General features: G+C 43.6%; 1 long non-coding RNA gene and 1 pseudogene across 2 annotated transcripts; both read left to right on the forward strand.

Moving 5' to 3' along the window:
- The first annotated feature begins 19 nt into the window (after positions 1–19).
- LOC149748177 (uncharacterized) lies at positions 20–5,445 on the forward strand. 2 transcript variants are annotated; one of them, XR_016394579.1, is made up of 3 exons: positions 20–1,963; positions 2,526–2,610; positions 5,092–5,445. It is a non-coding gene; the product is annotated as an uncharacterized LOC149748177 (long non-coding RNA). The 2 variants fall into 2 exon arrangements; XR_016394578.1 differs by having other exon boundaries at positions 2,526–5,445.
- Positions 5,446–13,955: 8,510 nt separating this feature from the next.
- Positions 13,956–17,333, forward strand: LOC149748178 (bolA-like protein 2 pseudogene; annotated as a pseudogene).
- The last annotated feature ends 1,319 nt before the right edge of the window (positions 17,334–18,652 follow it).

Here is an 18,652-nt window from a genome sequence, read left to right on the forward strand (position 1 = left end):
ATTACTAGACAGTCTAAGAAATGAAGATACTCTAAAAAATAAAAGTTTATTAATGTATGTTGTAACCAGATGAAATGCTTATCTTTTAAACTTTGTGTTTGTTTTGCTATTGTACTTTGCTTCTGAGTGACTTCTATGAGTTTTTTAATATACCACCATTTAATCTTCACAACCCTGTGAAGTTCAGATTGTAATCCCCACTAAAGAGACGAGAGAAGTGCTAATATATGAGCAAACCTGCACTATAAAACAAACCCTGTAACTCTAATTGGTTGTAGAGAAAACATCTTTCTACTTAGAAATGTTATTGGGATGTTTACCCTTAGACCAGGGTGCTGAGATCCCAATACTGACTTGTTACTGACCACACTCCTCATCCATCCCCCACATGGGACTTCCTATCGCAGACAGTGGGCAGATCAACTACCAAGCCCTTTCCTAGGGCATCCTAGAATCTAGATTCCTGACCACTCCCCATCCAACACCACATTTTCTACCACATTCCATTCTCTTCCTGCTTTTAAAACTCAGTCATTCACAGTTCTCTCATATCTTAGATATAAGCTCCAAAATAACACAAATTTATTTGTTTTGTTTACTGGAGTACAACGTCTGGCACATAGTAGGAAATCACTGAATATCTGTGGGATGAATCTTCATCTCCTGCTTGTCAGCTCACTTTCATCAGGCCTCACACGCAGTGAATACTCTTTCACCCAAACATTTAAAGAATCTGAAATTCAGGGGAATTCAGGGGAATTCCCTGGCATCCAGTGGTTAAGACTATGTGCTCTCACTGCCGAGGGCCTGAGATTGATCCCTGGTCAGGGAACTAAAATCCCACAAGCCGCATGGCGCTCCAAAAAAAAAAAAAAGAATTTGAAATGGTTCCTCTTCCAGGAAGCCTCCATGGCTGGAGGGGGTAGAGACACCTTGTTTTGATTACACATAGTATCAAATTAGAACTCAAATTTTTAATGATGGCTATGCTGCAGAAATCCTGAAATTTTAACAATTTGGGGTCCTTGCAAACAGGTATACACTGACAGTGGTACACCACTGGTCCCATCTCCTCAACAGCCCAAGCCCCGCTCTCCCCACCCCCACCTCCCATACCTCAGAGATCCCAGAGTCTATCCGTGAGTCTCTCTTCCCACCTCATCCAAGATGTGTGCCTATCACATGCTCACCAGCACCCAGAGGTCCAGGCCGCCATCCCCATTCACAGTGAAACTCACTTGATGTGTCCTTCCAACTAAAGTTTGCTCATCAAGTCTACCTTCCTGTACCCTGCCCCCACACAGTTATCCCAGTTACTCAGGACTTCTCTCCAGGAAACAAGGTCTTGAGCTAGAACAGGTTTTTAGCCCCATCCCTGCCTCAGAGGATGAGTCCCCTCCACTTTGACAACATGATCCCTTTGAACTGTACTACTTCCTGCTCCTCCCGAGGCCCTGCCTAATGCGACCATGTCACTCTTCATTCTCATGGATCTCCTGGCCTCTATACCTCTTCTCTCTGAGTTCAGGTATTCTGTTACCTGCCCACAGCTGGAAGAACAACAGGTCATATACCCAGCTCCGGCCCAACCCAGATGACGCTATAAAGACCTTCTTTGAAAGAGAAAGAAAGAGGTGACATTCTGTGGAGGGATCCTAAGGGACCAGGCATCCAGCGTCCCCAGTCTGCAACCCCAGGTTCTGCCTACTGGTGTTTTTCTTCCCATTGTAGGCCCATTCTTTGGAGACCAAAACCCCCAGAACTCCAGCCTCAGATCTCCAACTTGAGACTCTTCTTTTTCAAGACCCTCAGTTCTTTTTCTTTCCTTTCTAGGCCTAATCATATCTGGGACTCAAGAACGTTCCTTTCCAGGCTTGCAAGGCAGAGAATCTCAAGATGAAGAGAAAAACATTTTCCCTTGAATGCTGGCTGTTGTTTCGTCTTCTATTATTTTTAGGAAATAGTGAGTAATTTTGTTTAAAAGAAGGTAATTTTGAAGTTTGAGTAGTGTTTGTGGGAAGTGTTGCCCAGTCCTGGGATGCACACTCTTCCTGTTAGCTCTCATTCTCATCAAAGAAGTAAGGACCAATATTTTGCTCTATTCTCTTCAATCCAACCCAGCATTTGTTCTCTATTCTGTTCCCAGTAACAACTCTTCTGCCCATAAGTCTGGACTATTTCTTCTGTAATCAACCAATCCCAAATACAGATGCATTGGAGTTGGAAGGGATCTTAAAGTTAATGCCTGATAACCCACAGTAGGCAAGAATCCATTTCCAACATCTCTGACAGCAGTCACCTTCCCTCTAATTAAACTTGTCAGGGGGCTGTTCCACACTTGCACAGATTGAATTTTTTCTAGAATTTGCCCCTCCTTGACTTTGACTCATTTGTTTATGCCCCTGAACAAAACAAAAAAAATCTATTCCCTGTCCATAGGCCAGCTTCCCATCTCAATTTCTCACTAAGTTTCTCTCTCTCTCTCTCTCTCTCTCTCTCTTTTTTTTTTTTGCTGCACCACGCAGTTTGTAGGATCTTAGTTCCTGGACCACGAATTGAACCCATGTCCTTGGCAGTGAAAGCACGGGGTCCTAACCACTGAACTGCCAGGTAATTCCCCTAGTTTCTCTCTTGACTCTGACCATAACCCTAATCAGAGGCATTAACAAGAAGTTTTTGGACTCTTCCCCTAAATCTAAATTTGTAATATATTTTTTTAACATCTTTACTGGAGTATAATTGCTTTACAGTTGTGTGTTAGTTTCTGCTTTATAACAAAGTGAATCAGCTATACATATATCCTCATATCTCTTCCCTCTTGAGTCTCCATCCCTCCCACCCTCCCTATCCCACCCCTCTAGGTGGTCACAAAGCACCGAGTTGATCTCCCTGTGCTATGTGGCTGCTTCCCACTATCTATCGGTTTTACATTTGGTAGTGTATATATGTCCATGCCACTCTCTCACTTTGTCACAGCTTACCCTTCCCCCACCCCGTGTCCTCAAGTCCATTCTCTAGTAGGTCTGCATCTTTATTCCCATCCTGCCCCTAGGTTCTTCATGACCTTTTTTTTTTTTAGATTCCATATATATGTGTTAGCATACAGTATTTGTTTTTCTTTCTGACTTACTTCACTCTGTATGACACACTCTAGGTCCATCCACCTCACTACAAATAACTCAATTTCGTTTCTTTTTATGGCTGACTAATATTCCATTGTACATATGTGCTACATCTTCTTTGTCCATTCATCTGTCGATGGACACTTAGGTTGTTTCCATGCCCTGGCTATTGTAAATAGTGCTGCAATGAACATTGGGGTGCATGTGTCTTTTTGAACTATGGTTTTCTCTGGGTATATACCCAGTAGTGGGATTGCTGGGTTATATGGTAATTCTATGTTCAGTTTTTTAAGGAACCTCCATACCGTTCTCCATAGTGGCTGTATCAATTTACATTCCCACCAACAGTGCAAGAGGGTTCCCTTTTCTCCACACCCTCTCCAGCATTTATTGTTTCTAGATTTTTTGATGATGGCCATTCTGACTGGTGTGAGGTGATATCTCATTGTAGTTTTGATTTGCATTTCTCTAATGATTAATGATGTTGAGCATTCTTTCATGTGTTTGTTGGCAATCTATATATCTTCTTTGGAGAAATGTCTATTTAGGTCTTCTGCCTAAATTTGCAATATTTATGTTAGTCCAGATAATACTAAGAAAGTAATAGGTAAGGGGAAAAAAACCTATATCCCAGCAGAAGAATAGAGTCACAGATGAGGTGAGAGTATTTAGGCATCTGGGAAGCCAAGAGCTTGGTTGTTATTGGGATGGAAAATCAGAACAGGTAGGAAAGAGGCATGAGATAGAGCGAAAAAGCATGAGCCTCACCTTAACTCTGATTCACTAAGCAAGGAGGTTGGGTCCCTTCCTGGAATCCTGGGAGACCTTATCTCCTCCAGCTACCTGTGGCTAGTTCTCTGCCAGGCCAGGTGCCAAGGTCATGTGGGATCCTGTACCTGGTGGCTCCAAAACTTCTGTGTGCATAAGAATTACCTGATAGTGAAAATGCACATTATTTCCCCTCCCAAACTTCCCTTTGATTATTTCTCCTCTGGAAGAAGGGTACAATTCTGTTTGGAGGGTAGCTCAGTTATACACATGGGCCCTTCAACTATCTCTTTTATATTCTTTATCTGAAGAGTATCATGAATAGTTAGAGAAGGATTAATACCTGTGACCCTGGGTCATGTGACTCCCCCGGTCATGTGACTTAGAATGTGGAGTAGTATATGGGTTAAGGGTTGGCTCTCATGTCAGGCTGCCTTGGTTTAAATCCCTGTTACATGACCTGCTAGCTCTCTAACCTGGGACCAGGCTTAATTTCTCTAAACCTCAATGTCCCTATCTATGAAACTGGGTAGCAGCAGTTCCTACCTCATGGAGGTATTGTGAGTATTTGAAGTACTAATTCATATGTGGCACTTAGCACAACACCTGGAAACAAAATTTCCAGTGGAGCTAATCAGCCATCCTTCCTTAATAAGCTGTAACTTCTAATGTTAACACTACAGCTACCTCCCTTGGATCAACCACACTGTCCAGTGGAACTAACACAACAGCTACTATCTCCAGGGTCACCAGCACAAGTACTGCTCCTCCAATGAAAGAGGAAAACCCTAGCAGACACCTGAGGCTGTCGGAAGTCATGCTAGTTACTCTGGCCTTGGTTGCGGTGGCTGTGATTCTCCTCACTGGACTCTTCCATTTCATGAGCGCCTGATGTATAGGAAACCCTTTTTCTGAGGGAAAGAGAGCAGGCAAGTGAGGAAGGAACTAAGCTAGAGAGAGCAGAGTCACTGTGGGAGTAACAAGGATGAGAAAATCAGGAAAGACAGAAACAGCAGGTTAGAGTCAGCAAGACAGAGAGTCAAAAAGCCAAGACATATTCAGAGGAAACTGATGAGGGGAAGAAGGGGACCAGAAGGAGTAACAAGGAGGGAGAGAGCTGGCAGGAGGGGAGATGCTTGGGATCGGAGAGCACTGAAGAGGGGGGCAAGACTCTGAAGCTATTCAGCCTCTTGTTTTCTAGAGAAACTCTCTGTGCCTAAGAAACCTCTTCAACGTAGATCTCTTACCACCCCATGGCCATGCACTCACGGCTGTTATGAAGTTCCAGAAGGGTCAAGGGCCACTGTAACTGACTGCAGAGGAGAGCTGTCTCCTCCTGCAGCTATGGAGCTGACTGGGAGACACAAGTGGCCTGAGCATCCCTGAAGCCAGAAGCATCACCGTCCTCGGGGGCAGAGAGGGAGCTGACCTGGATTGCGATTCTGAGTGTCTGCCCCTCCTGCCCCCAGGGCTGCTCCTCCCAGCTCTGCTTCAGCCTCTGACAGTCCTGTGACTGAATTATTAAATAAATGCATCTAATATATGCGGAACCAGACTCTGTGGTTGTGTGTTTATTTATCACTGTGAATGGAGGTTTCTTATATCCTAAAGACCCCTCTTCCCTGTGTTCTCCCAGCTCTCAAATCCCTAGAGTGAAATCCAGACTTTATATCTGTCCCATTTTCTTCCCCATTCTATCCCCATTCCCTGAAGGCCTCCGGGCTGATGGAAGAATGGAATCAGGAAAGATGGGGGAAGGCAGATGCTGGACTTCACAAGTTTGTGTTGCACAACAAGAAAGTCTATGCAAGATTAGGGCACAAGGGGGCTGGGGGGTGATCACACCAGTTGTGAAGCAGAGCAGGTCTTGCTAATGGGGCTGTACCGAGGCGTGGCACATTCCCTGGTTTCCTGGCCACACAGGTCTGCTCTTCACTGAGAAGACAGGTGTAAGCCACCTCCTTTCTCGCCTGCTCTCCTGCGGGCTCGCAGCCCCAGTGGCAGTCCTGGGCAGGGAGAACATGCTGCGAGTTTCTGCAAGGGCGGGCCCAGCCTGTGCTGTCAGGAACCAGGCTCTCAGCAGTCCCTGAAAAACCAGGCCTCAGAACAGGTACAAAAAGCCTGTGTGTCAGCACTGGACTCTTGCTGAAAGTCAAGCCCTTGTCAAGGGTTCTGGTGTCACTTGCTCATCACACGCATTTGCTGATCCTTCCTTGGGCAAATGAATCACTCACCTTTGTTTCATCAACTTGGCCCTTGCCATGGTTCTCATAGTCTGGACCTTTGCCAGAGCCTTCTTAACAGGACCAAGGCCATTGATGTACATTTTGCAATACTATTAACAAAACAGCTTTAAACAGCTCTACAGAAGCCAAACCAAAAGAGAACCTACGGTATGATTCCATTTGTCTGAAATTCTAGAATAGACAAAACTAATCGACAGTGACAGACAGCAGATCACTAATTTCCCACAGGGGTGAGAATTTTTAGGAAGGGGGAACATTCTGGATGATAGAAATGTCTTATATCTCGGTTGGGCTGCTAGGTACACAGGTAAATAGACATCTGTCAAACACACCTAACTGAGTACTTAACACCTGTGCATTTCACTGTCTGTAAGCTTATTTAAGAAAAAAGATTTAATAGAAATGGTTGATTCCAGGGCCTGGGCAGAGAAAATCCAAAATGAGCATGGGGCATCTTGTGATGCCAAAGTGGAGAAAAGTCCTTTGAAGAAAGGACGGGGAATATTAAAAAGGCACTGGAGTCAGCCTGAGAGAGCTCACAATGGCCGAAATTTGAGCAACAAAATAAATTGTGATAGTATTATATCAAAACCCACAGAACACAATAAATACCTGTGAGTCCACACTGATGTAAATAACCGCATAAATAAAGTGGGGAGAAGGCACTACTTTCCTTACAGAAGAATTCCAATTCATAAATATAGAAGGAAGGAGGGACAAACCCACAATAATAATAGCTGAGGCAAGATGCGCCAATAGTTGCCAAAATTAGTGCATGAAAGTTTAAGCAAAAATAGGATATTTGCATAGTCTCAATACCCCTCCCCAAATATTTAGTAATTACAAAGGGACAAATAATAACTTTACAGTGGAGAATTCTTTCAGACACCACCTTAACCAAGTGATCAAGGTTAGCATCACAGTGATAAGGCACGTTGATACCACGAGCTCCCTGATGTGGTGCCCTAAGAAGGGAACATCATCTCAGCAGTCTCCTTCCCAATAATTCATGACCCTGATTTAACCACAAAAACAAATTAGTGATAAGAAATCAAACAAGACAAAGCGAGAGAGAGGCGTGGACATATATACACTACCAAAGGTAAGGTAGATAGCTAGTGGGAAGCAGCCACATAGCACAGGGAGACCAGCTCGGTGCTTTGTGACTGCCTGGAGGGGTGGGATAGGGAGGGTGGGAGGGAGGGAGACACACGAGGCAAGAGATATGGGAACATATGTATATGCATAACTGATTCACTTTGTTATAAAGCGGAAACTAACACACCATTGTAAAGCAATTATACTCCAATAAAGATGTAAAAAAAAAAAAGAAATCAAACAAACCAAAGTTTCAGGGGAATGTAAATTGGTGCAGCCACTATGGAGAACAGTGTGGAGGTTCCTTAAAAAACTAAAAACAGAATCACCATATGATCCTGGGCATATATCCAGAGAAAACCATAACTGGAAATAATACATGCACCCCAATGTTCACTGCAGCACTATTTACAATAGCCAGGACACAGAAGCAACCTAAATGTCCATCGACAGAAGAATGGATAAAGAAGATGTGGTACATATATACAGTGCAATATTACTCAGCCATAAAAAAAGACTGAAATAATGTCATTTGCAGCAACATGGATGGACCTAGAGATCGTCATATTGAGTGAAGTAAGTCAGACAGAGAAAGACAAATATCATATAATATCATTTACATGTGGAATCTAAAAAAATGGTACAAGTGAACTTATTTACAAAACAGAAACAGAGTCACAAATATAGAAAACAAACTTATGGTTACCTGGGGGGGAAATGTCTCAGTGGGGGGAGGAAATTGGGAGACTGGGATTGACATATACACACTACTATATATAAAATAGATAACTAATAAGGACCTACTGTATAGCACAGAGAACTCTTCTCAATGTTCTGTAATGACCTATATGGGAAAAGAATCTAAAAAAGAGTGGATATATGTATATGTATAACTGATACACTTTGTTGTACAGCAGAAACTAATGCAACACTATAAATTAACTATAATAAAAATTTTTTAAAAGAAACAAAGTTTCAGGACACTCTACAAAATATTGATACTCTTCAAAAGTGTCAACATCATGAAAGACAAAGACAGAGGAACTGTCACAGATTGGAGGAGACTGAGGAGACCTATAAATAAATGCCATGTGGAACCCTGGATTGGATCCTGGAACAGAAAAAGGACATCAATGGAAAAACACATGAAATCTGAATAAATTCTGTAATTTAGTGAATAGTATTATGCCAAAGTTAATTTCTTAGTTTCTATAATTGTATGAATTTTATAATTTCTCTGTACTATCTTTGCAACTCTCCTATAAGTCTAAAATTATCTCAAAATAAATTTACAATAAAACAAAACAAAAAGCTTTATAGATATATACATGAAAAAAGGTTAATTTTATTATATGCAAATTGTGCCTCTTGACTTAAAAATAATATCTATTCCTTATGATAGTCCTTTAAAATATATTCATTAGTTATATTAAATATATACAAATACCTTCTTAATTCATCTAAATAATATTTAATCCACTCAAATAAAATTAGTAGCTGAAGTAATCAATTAAATTTGGTAAACCAGCCATTCACTAAGTTGACTTTCAGGGAATCAGCTGCCATCTGACAGGGGAACATGGTTCCAGCCGTCCTGTAATTCCCGAGTTCCTCTTCCACTTAAGAGGATACTGGGAAAGAGGGAGGCCCCACGAATGGCAGGAAACTTCCTGACTCTGAATGAAAAGAAGCAGCTATAATTTTCTGGACAATCTTGAATGATGCAGGGGTGGGAATCAGCAAAGGAAGGAATATGGGTATTCTCATTCCAAGCCCGATGGGACTCTTGGAGGTGAACTAATTTCATCTGGTCACTGAGGAAATCTTGGTGGGTTGAGGGCATTCAAGTAATAGCATCAAGGAGATGAATCTGCAGGTAGGAGATGAGCCACTGACAAGGACTTGGGTGGATGACTGAGAGAAGAGGGCAGTTCTAAAATAGAGATTGGGGGACCTTCCTGGTGGTCCAGTGGCTAAAGCTCCATGCTTCCAATGCAGGGGGCCGGGGTTCAATCCCTGGTCAGGGAACTAGATCCCATGTGCTGCAGCTAAGGTGCGGCGCAGCCAAATTAATAAACAAACATTTTTAAAAAGATAGAGAGATTGGGTATTTCTCCCCCTTCATCAATGTTCCTCCTTTCTGTTAAGGACCCAGGTGCTCTGTGCCCTCTGACATCTAGCCCTCTTCTCACCATGCACTATCCCCCAGGCAGGCCTGCCAGAAACCCTCCTTGGTCGCCCCAACCTTACCACTCCCACCTGTGGAAAAGGAAGCCCAAGCCCTGAGCACTGAGACGTTGTGTGGGGGACAGCTTTCATCTAGGGCTCTGCATCAGAAAGCGATGCCACCCTCGCTGACAAGTTTGATCACCTGTTATGCTCAACTCTGGGCTCTGGGCAGAGCCAAGATCCCCTTCTTGCACTTATGACATCTCTCTTCTGCCCTGGCCCTCCTCTGCATCAAATTCTTCTTCCCTTGATTGACAGAGAGTAAAGAAGCAGGCTGTTCCTCCCTGAAAGAAGGAAGGAAGACCCAGGCATTCTGGATTCCTTTGTAGCAGCACATATGAACCCCACAGCCACTCTGTGCTTAAGGAGAAAGAGAGATAGAAAAAGTAGAGAGAAGGAGGGAGGAAAAAGCATCCTGGGTTCCAGCCCATTTGGATTCTCTTGAGATGAAAAAAGAAAATGTGCTGCCTCATCCCTTCTCCTGCTGCTGCTTCTGTTCCGGCGTTTGGAACTGGGTGAGTGAACTATTTTTGGAGAGAAGAGTGCAAAGGTTCCCCAGGGTCTGGAGAGGTAGGGGCCGGGATCCCTGGAGAAGGAACCTCTTAGGACTCAGGCAGGGCCAGTCTTGAGAGAAGGTGTGGAATAGGTGAGAGATCCTTGGGGAGCTCCACACCCTGGTACCTACCCCCAGTTCCCTGTCACAGGGGAGTAGGTTCCGATGGTCCTGTTCATTATCTTTCTTACATCCTCTTTTAAGGAAATGTTCTGCTTTTCGTTATTTAGACCTTAACTTTCTGTATTTCATCTCTCCTTGGGAAATGAAATATTTGAGCCCTATTTGAGGAATCGGCAGCAGGTAGGGGGGAATTGTTTTGAGCAGAGGAGCCGAAAACCCCAAAATTTATGCCATGTGGGCTGCACTTATTCATAAGGATAAACACTCTCAGTCCTGATGCCCTGCAGGTGGAGGTGGTGGGAGGTGGAAAGATCCATCTCTTCCTTCTACTTATACCCAATTCAGTGTTTCTATCAACCCCAACCAGACCACATCCACAGCCCCTTGTGACTTCTCCTACCCTCAAACCACCTTGAATATTACCTGCCCTCAATCTTGACACTTTGGCCCCAGATCTGACCCAGGAGCTGCCTCATTCTAAAACATATACCAAGCCACGACCTGAGTTCAATCTCTAATAAGAATCATGGCTCCTGCCTCACTTGTTTACCAGAGACCCAGGCATAACTGGATGAGAGGTGACACAAAGGAACATGGAGTCTGAATACCCGGGATACTGAAATACCAACCCAGGGGCAAGGGAGGTTTAGAAAGAGTCAGGCTTACTTTTCCATGGAAAGAGACCAGAACCACCAAGGGCAGAATCAAAGGCTGGGTGAGAAGATCTTCTAAGGACATGACTTAGCTCTGGATACTCCATATTGTGGTGCATGTTGTAGAATGTTTTATCAGAATTAAACCTAAAATGTCAAATGATCCTTAACTCAAATAAATAAAATCACATTATATGGGGAGAAGTGTCATTTGAATGGGCAAGACACTTGTGAAGGATAGTAAGCAAAGCAGATGACGGGCCATCAATGATCCACATTAAAAGAGATTATTTTTGAGTAGGAACAAGCCAAAATGTTTCCACTAAACACCCAGAGACCAGCCCTGAAAACTCTATCACTTTTGACCCAGAGACCACTAAGGATCATGTCACTGAGGGCCCAGGCACGACAGAGGACTTCACCACCCCAGACCCGGGGACCACAGAAGATTATACCACTGAACATCCAGACACTAAACCAGAGGGGACAGATTCAGTAACAGCAGTGAAACCCCCTGGGCTCCTGACACCCATCAGAATCCCCTTCATTTCCCTGGCTGCCACTGCCACCACTGTTGCACTCTTTGTTGGATTCGGCTTCCTAGTGGTGAGCACCTGGCTCTGAAATGTGCAGGACATTATGGGAATAAGGGCACCTGAGGAGGACGAGGTGGGCAAGGGGAGCTGAGGCATAAGAAATTGTCAAAGGCGAGGAAACGTACACAGAGAGAGCTCTGCAAAGATGCAGAGAGACACAGAGATGGAAACAAAAGGGGCAAGAAGCATAAAAATTGAGGGCAGAACTGAGGGACAAAGGAAGGTGTGAGAGACAGAGGGAAAAGGAGAGAGGAGGGAAGGGAAAGACAGTATGGAGAGAGAGAAAGCAGACAGAAAGAGGAGCATAAAAACACAAATATAGTAAGACATGGTGAGAGCTGGAGTGAGGCTTAAACTATTAAATAAATACAGATGTAAAACTTTGGAAATTTTTATAAGATGAGAAATTGGTCGGGTAAGAGAAGAGGAGAAAATGGAAATATTTTTGGACATCCACTCATGTCAGAAATTATGTTATTTTGTATTAACTACTACCCACTCTGGAATTCTGCAGAAGATTTTTTTAAACCAGGATTGGGTAGGTTTTTATGAGCAGGGCTACTCTGTCTTGGAGAGACAATGGGTGACAGCTCTCAAAGGGGGGCTCTAGGTGTTTTTCTGTCTCTGAGGGGCCTTGTTTCTAAAAAGGGAGATAAAAGGACTCCATGCCAACCCTGTGACTTCCTCTTGCTGACTTTCAGTCTAAAATCCAAGCCTTCAACTTCTGGCCTCTGCTGGACATGGAACGGCCAGCCCTTTGGGGCCATCCTGACTGAAGGATGAAGTGCATGTTGGAATCTCAGCAGGGGCGCTTACATGATTAGCCAGCTCATGCAGGTCATTAAAACCTCATTCATTTCTGTTGGTCACTGATGCCATTGTGCACTGACCTCTGCCCCAAGAGGCAAACCCACAGTGCAGGATCCATTTGTAAGTGTGATTAAGCCAAAAGTAATGCTTTATTCAGTTGAAGTGTTCAGTTTAATTCCACCAAAAGCACACCATGAAACTAGGGCACTCTGAAGGATGGCTAAGAAAAGGAAAAAGGGAATGAAAGCCTTCATATGTACTTGACACACGCATGAATCACGTTCAATATTCATCAGTAGAGGGAGGCCCTTCTTGACTTCACTGTAATCACAAACAAGTGGCTTTTTGATCATGTGGCTCGTGATGAAAAGTCAGATACTCTCGCTCCAGGTTGGTGGAGCCTTTTCTCACTCCAAACCAGGACTCTAAGTCCTGGCAATGGCACCTTCTTAACCTCTTATAGAGACTAAAACCAAGAGATGATTCAAAAGACTCAGTGTACAGAAAGTAACAGGAAAGTTTGTATTACCAAACTTGCTTAACTTTTAAATATTTGACCAAAAAAAGTTTTAAAAAAAGAATTATCTGTATTTCCATCCCTCCCCCAATTCCACTGACCAAAATAATTTTATTTTTCCTATATTACTTCAACATTTTTGGAAATTGTGTATCTTTAGTGGTATCAGGATCTGAAGAAAGTGGTAAATAGGAAGGAGCCATAGAGATGAGTTGAATAGATCTTTATAAATCACAAACCACCAGGACTAAGAGAGGAACCAAGTCTTAAAAACAAACCACTTTCTTTCTCCCTAGGAAAATTGTTTCCTTCATCCATTAAATCCATCCACCAGAGTTGTTTATCATCCCCATGCCATGGATTGGCATGCACCATAAAGAGGATCCCAGCAGTGGCTACAGTTGGCTCTAGAGCAAACCAGACTCCTCAGCCTGTAAAGGACCATGAAGTATGATGTGTGTTGTCCTCAGGCCTCCACTCCCCTCCCCCAGTCTGGAGCCCTGGAATCACCAGATGAGGAAGGTGGCTGGCCCTGGGAATAAACATGTTAGGGACACTCAGAATGCCTGTCTTCTCTGAGTATCACCTAATTCTGGCCGTGATTACACCCTCAGGAAAATTGCCTTTACTTATCTACCAGGTTTAGTCATAAAAACTATTTGGGGGAGATACGTACAATTCAAATATAAGAGATATTCATTAAGTATTATCAAAGAAATAAAGCAAATATTTGTTCCAGTCTAGGTCACATATCTAAATCCATTCATTTAACAACACAGTTATTAAGTGCCCAGCAGGGGTCAAACACTCCATGCCTTTTTGTCTGTTCATCCCGGTCTGTCTAGCTGAGGGATACAGGTTTCTGTTCTCTCAAAAGCACCACATCCAAGTCATCCCAACACCCAGGCCAAAAGACCATGTCTACAGGAGGTAGCCCACTGGTCACTCATCAAGTACGAATTGAGTACAGTTGGACTAGAGGGAAATTCAGTCTCAGTTCTTTTTGCTGCTTCCACAGATCCTGGGGTTGTACATAGGATAGTGGCATAAAGGAACATAGGATAAGGGAAACTCTTAAAGTCAACTGGCCCATACTAATTACCCCCAAGACACCCATGTCCCTCTGGGTCAGCAGTTCTGCCAAAAGTGCAGGAGCTTGGCTGAGTCCACCTCCCTCATCTTACCACGTAGCCTCCATCTCCAGAATGTGGCCACCTCTGCAAGGTGCTGCTAGGAAGGGGGGCATGGTTCCTGCCTTTAAGGACCCACAGAGAGATGCATGGCCATCTGGTCTCTGGACAGTACTGAAGGTAGAAAACAACAAGGTGAAGACGCTGCAGAAACATCCCGAAGGAAAAAAAATGAAGCCTTAAAGAGTAAGGGAGGACTTCCCTGGTGGCGCAGTGGTTGGGAGTCCGCCTGCCGATGCAGGGGAGACGTGTTTGTACCCCTGTCCGAGAAGATCCCACATGCCGCGAAGCGGCCAGGCCCGTGAGCCATGGCAGCTGAGCCTGTGCGTCTGGAGCCTGTGCTCCGCAACGGGAGAGGCCACAGCAGTGACAGGCCCGCGTACCGCAAAAAAAAAAAAAAAAAAAGAGTCAGGGAAACCCCGCCCTTAGTCTTGGAACCCTGAACTACAAGATTTGGTAGTTGGCTTCCAAGTCATATTACTCATCATACTCATTGTGACACTTGTAATTTGCTACATATATCTATGTGTGTCATCTATTTAGTGACTGTATACAGCTCACTCCAGCATGTGAGTCCAGCCACACTCATCTAATCCTCCTTTCTTCTTTATAAAGCCCAATGTTTAGAGGATGTCTTTCTTTAGGTATTGTTAAAGGGCAGTACAAAATCCAAGTGACCCCAACTGGCACATGCGGTTACTGTGCTGCCCAGATTGAGGAAACTGAGCAAGCACACCCCTTAAAGAATTGTTCCCGAACAGGATTTGCGCCCATTTGTCACCTCTCACAAAAATGTCTGCGAATGCACACTCCCGTCCAGTCTCCCATCTTTTACAAATGAGAATGTTTGGTGAAGTTGTCCAGCAATAGTGATTCAACATTCTCCTTACAAAGGAAACCATAAACAAGACCAAAAGACAACCCTCAGAATGGGAGAAAATATTTGCAAATGAAGTAACTGACAAAGGATTAATCTCCAAAATTTACAAGCAGCTCATGCAGCTCAATAACAAAAAAACAAACAACCCAGTCCAAAAATGGGCAGAAGACCTAAATAGACATTTCTCCAGAGAAGATATACAGATTGCCAACAAACACATGAAAGAATGCTCAACATCATTAATCATTAGAGAAAGGCAAAACAAAATTACAATGAGATATCACCTCACACCAGTCAGAATGGCCATCATCAAAAAATCTACAAACAATAAATGCTGGAGAGGGTGTGGAGAAAAGGGAACCCTCTTGCACTGTTGGTGGGAATGTATATTGATACAGCCACTATGGAGAACGGTATGGAGGTTCCTTAAAAAACTACAAATAGAATTACCATACGACCCAGCAATCCCACTACTGGGCATATACCCTGAGAAAACCATAACTCAAAAAGAGTCATGTACCAAAATGTTCATTGCAGCTCTATTTACAATAGCCAGGAGATGGGAGCAACCTAAGTGTCCATCATTGGATGAATGGATAAAGGAGATGTGGCACACATATACAGTGGAATATTACTCAGCCATAAAAAGAAACGAAATTGAGTTATTTGTAATGAGGTGGATAGACCTAGAGTGTGTCATACACAGTGAAGTAAGTCAGAAAGAGAAAAACAAATACTGTATGCTAACACACATATATGGAATTTAAGAAAAAAAAATTCATGAAGAACCTAGGGGTAAGATGGGAATAAAGACACAGATCTACTAGAGCATGGACTTGAGGATATGGGGAGTGGGGAGGGTAAGCTGTGACAAAGCGAGAGAGAGGCATGGGCATATATACACTACCAAACGTAAAATAGGTAGTGGGAAGCAGCCGCATAGCACAGGGAGATCAGCTCGGTGCTTTGTGACCACCTAGAGGGGTGGGATAGGGAGGGTGGGAGGGAGGGAGACGCAAGAGGGAAGAGATATGGGAACATATGTATATGTATAACTGATTCACTTTGTTATAAAGCAGAAACTAACACACCATTGTAAAGCAATTATACTCCAATAATAAATAAATAAATGGTTGTCATCAAAAAGAACACAAATAAGTGTGGCAGGGGTCCGAGCAGGGGTCCTGTCCCTGCTGGGCTGCCGCCCGGGTTGGGCTGCCACAATGGAACTCGGCGCCGAGTACCGCCGGGAGAAGCTGCAGTGGGACCTGGGGGCGGAGCATGTGGAAATGCAGGACACGACTCCCAGCCTTTGTGCGTCCAGCTTCCGGTCCTGGTGGTGTCAGCCAAGTTCGAATGGAAGCCGCTGCTTCAGAGACACCGGCTTGTGAACACTTGCTTAGCAGAAGAGCTCCTGCACATCCATGCCTTTGAGCAGAAAACCGTGACCCCAGACCAGTGGGCCCGTGAGCAGCAGAAATAAGGGACCCGGACCTGCACACCTATTAAATTATGAATCAGACCCCCACCCCCACAAAAAAAGAACACAAATAACAAATTTTGGCCAGGATGTGGAGAAAAGGGAACCCTTGTACAGTGTTGGTGGGAATGTAAATTGGTGCAGCCTCTTGTGGAAAACAGTATGGAGGTTTCTCAAAAAATTGAAAATAGAAGTACCATATGACCCAGCAATTCTACTCCTGGGTATATATCTGAAAAAAACAAAAACGCTAATTTGAAAAGATATATGCATCCCAATGTTCAGAGCAGCACTATTTACAATAGCTAAGACATGGAAGCAACTGACAAAGTTATCAGTTGGATACAAAAGTATCCAACAGATGAATGGATAAAGAAGATGTAGTATACATATACAATGGAGTATTACTCAACCACAAAAAAAGAAGAAAATTTTGCCTGTTGCAACAACATGGATGGACTTGGAGGGTATGATGCTGAATGAAATAAGTCAGACAGAGAAAGACAAATACTGTATGCTATAACATATGTGGAATCTAAAAAATAGAACAAACTAGTAAATATAACAAAAAAGAAACAGACTCACAGATATAGAGAACAAACTTAGTAGTTACCAGTGGGGAGAGGGGCGGGGGAGAGGCAAGATAGGGGTTAGGGATTAAGAAGTGCAGACTACTATGTATAAAATAAATAAGCTACAAAGATATATTGTACAACACAGGGAATATAGCCAATATTTTATAATAACTATAAACCTAAAAATTGTGAATCACTATGTTGTACACTTGAAACTTATATTGTACATCAACTACACCTCAATTCAAAAAAAAAATAGTCTCATCTTAAAAGTTTCAATTCAATGGGGCTTCCCTGGTGGCGCAGTGGTTAAGAATCTGCCTGCCGGGCTTCCCTGGTGGTGCAGTGGTTGAGAGTCCGCCTGCCAATGCAGGGGACACGGGTTCGTGCCCCGGTCCGGGAAGATCCCATATGCTGCGGAGCAACTAAGCCCATGCGCCACAACTACTCAGCCTGCGCTTTAGAGCCGGCGAGCTACAACTACTGAAGTCCATGCCCCTAGAGCCCGTGCTCTTCAACAAGAGAAGCCACCGCAATGAGAAGCCCGCACACCGCAACGAAGAGTAGCTCCCACTCAGAGTGGCAGAGTGGAAGTGGAAGAGGTGGAGTTAAACTCGGGTCTTCATTCACTGTTTACCTCATTAGAGCTGAATCTCAAGTGATGAATAACTGCTCAGCACCCTCCTCATAAAACCTTTATCCTTCAGCTTTTTCTTCTCTAGGCTTTCAATGACAGGTCCTTGGACCTAGCCTTTAATCTGTTTTGAGTTTTGAGCCAAGCAAGAGAAACCAGACACCCTCCCCATTCTTGGGGAGCCCCCAGCCTGAAAACGAATTTTGGACATGCAGACACAAATAAACCCATCTGTGTGTACAATGAACAGTAGGAAATGTGTCATCAGTTTTGACATTTATGGCATTAATTTGCCCTGACAGGTGCATTCTGCTTTTTAAAATATTTGCAGCATCTCAGGCCTCACCCTTGAAAGAATTTGAAGACGACACAAGCAGAGTTGCTCCATTTTTGGCTTAGGACCCCACCCAAGAGTTTTTAAGGCAGCATCCCTGAATCAGGGCAGCTTCAAGGTATTTTTGATTTTCTCCACCCAGGAGAGTTTTTCAGCTCCTCTGCTCTACCCATGGGAGAGATGGTGTGTAATGATTCTCTTAACCATCCATCAGATCTTTACATAGGACACATATGCCAGTTACTATGTGTGGCTCCGAGGACACAGTGGAGAGCCATATAAACAGCTTCTGCCTTCAACGTGCCTGGCGGAAGCTCGTGGACATTGCTGTCATGTAGATGAAAAAGTTCTACACCCTCTTTGGGAACCTTAAAAAAAACTCATGGAGCTTTCAGCAGTGACATTTACCATCGGTCATGTAACCATATGGGGCAGCAAGCAAAGTGAGGTACAGATGCACCCCTGAGCAGAGGCATTTTCTCTCACACTGAGACCACAACAGACACATTCTTCCTTGTTCTGATTAGTATTCACTGCTTGTGTTTAGCTGCTTGCGGTTGATACCCGATTTGTGAATGGAGCTGAAGTATAACGCATCATTGGATACTGGATCACAGAGCTGCAAGTGTTTAAAAAGCAGAACTCACTAGTGAAGTCAGACAAATAACATAAATGTCAGGATTGATGAAAACTGGCATTAGAAAAATTTGGATGTGGTAAAATTGTTAAATTGACATGAATGCAGATTTAATCTGAATACAGAGCTAGCATGGGAAAAGAGATAATGGGGGGGCGGGGGGAATGCAATGAAAAGAAACTGTGGAAACAAACAGCCTGAACAAAA

This window comes from Delphinapterus leucas, chromosome 10, assembly GCF_059928025.1.
Source record: "Delphinapterus leucas isolate spDelLeu-1000000601 "Yukka" chromosome 10, BTC_Dleu_Yukka2, whole genome shotgun sequence".
NCBI classification, from domain to species: Eukaryota; Metazoa; Chordata; class Mammalia; order Artiodactyla; family Monodontidae; genus Delphinapterus; species Delphinapterus leucas.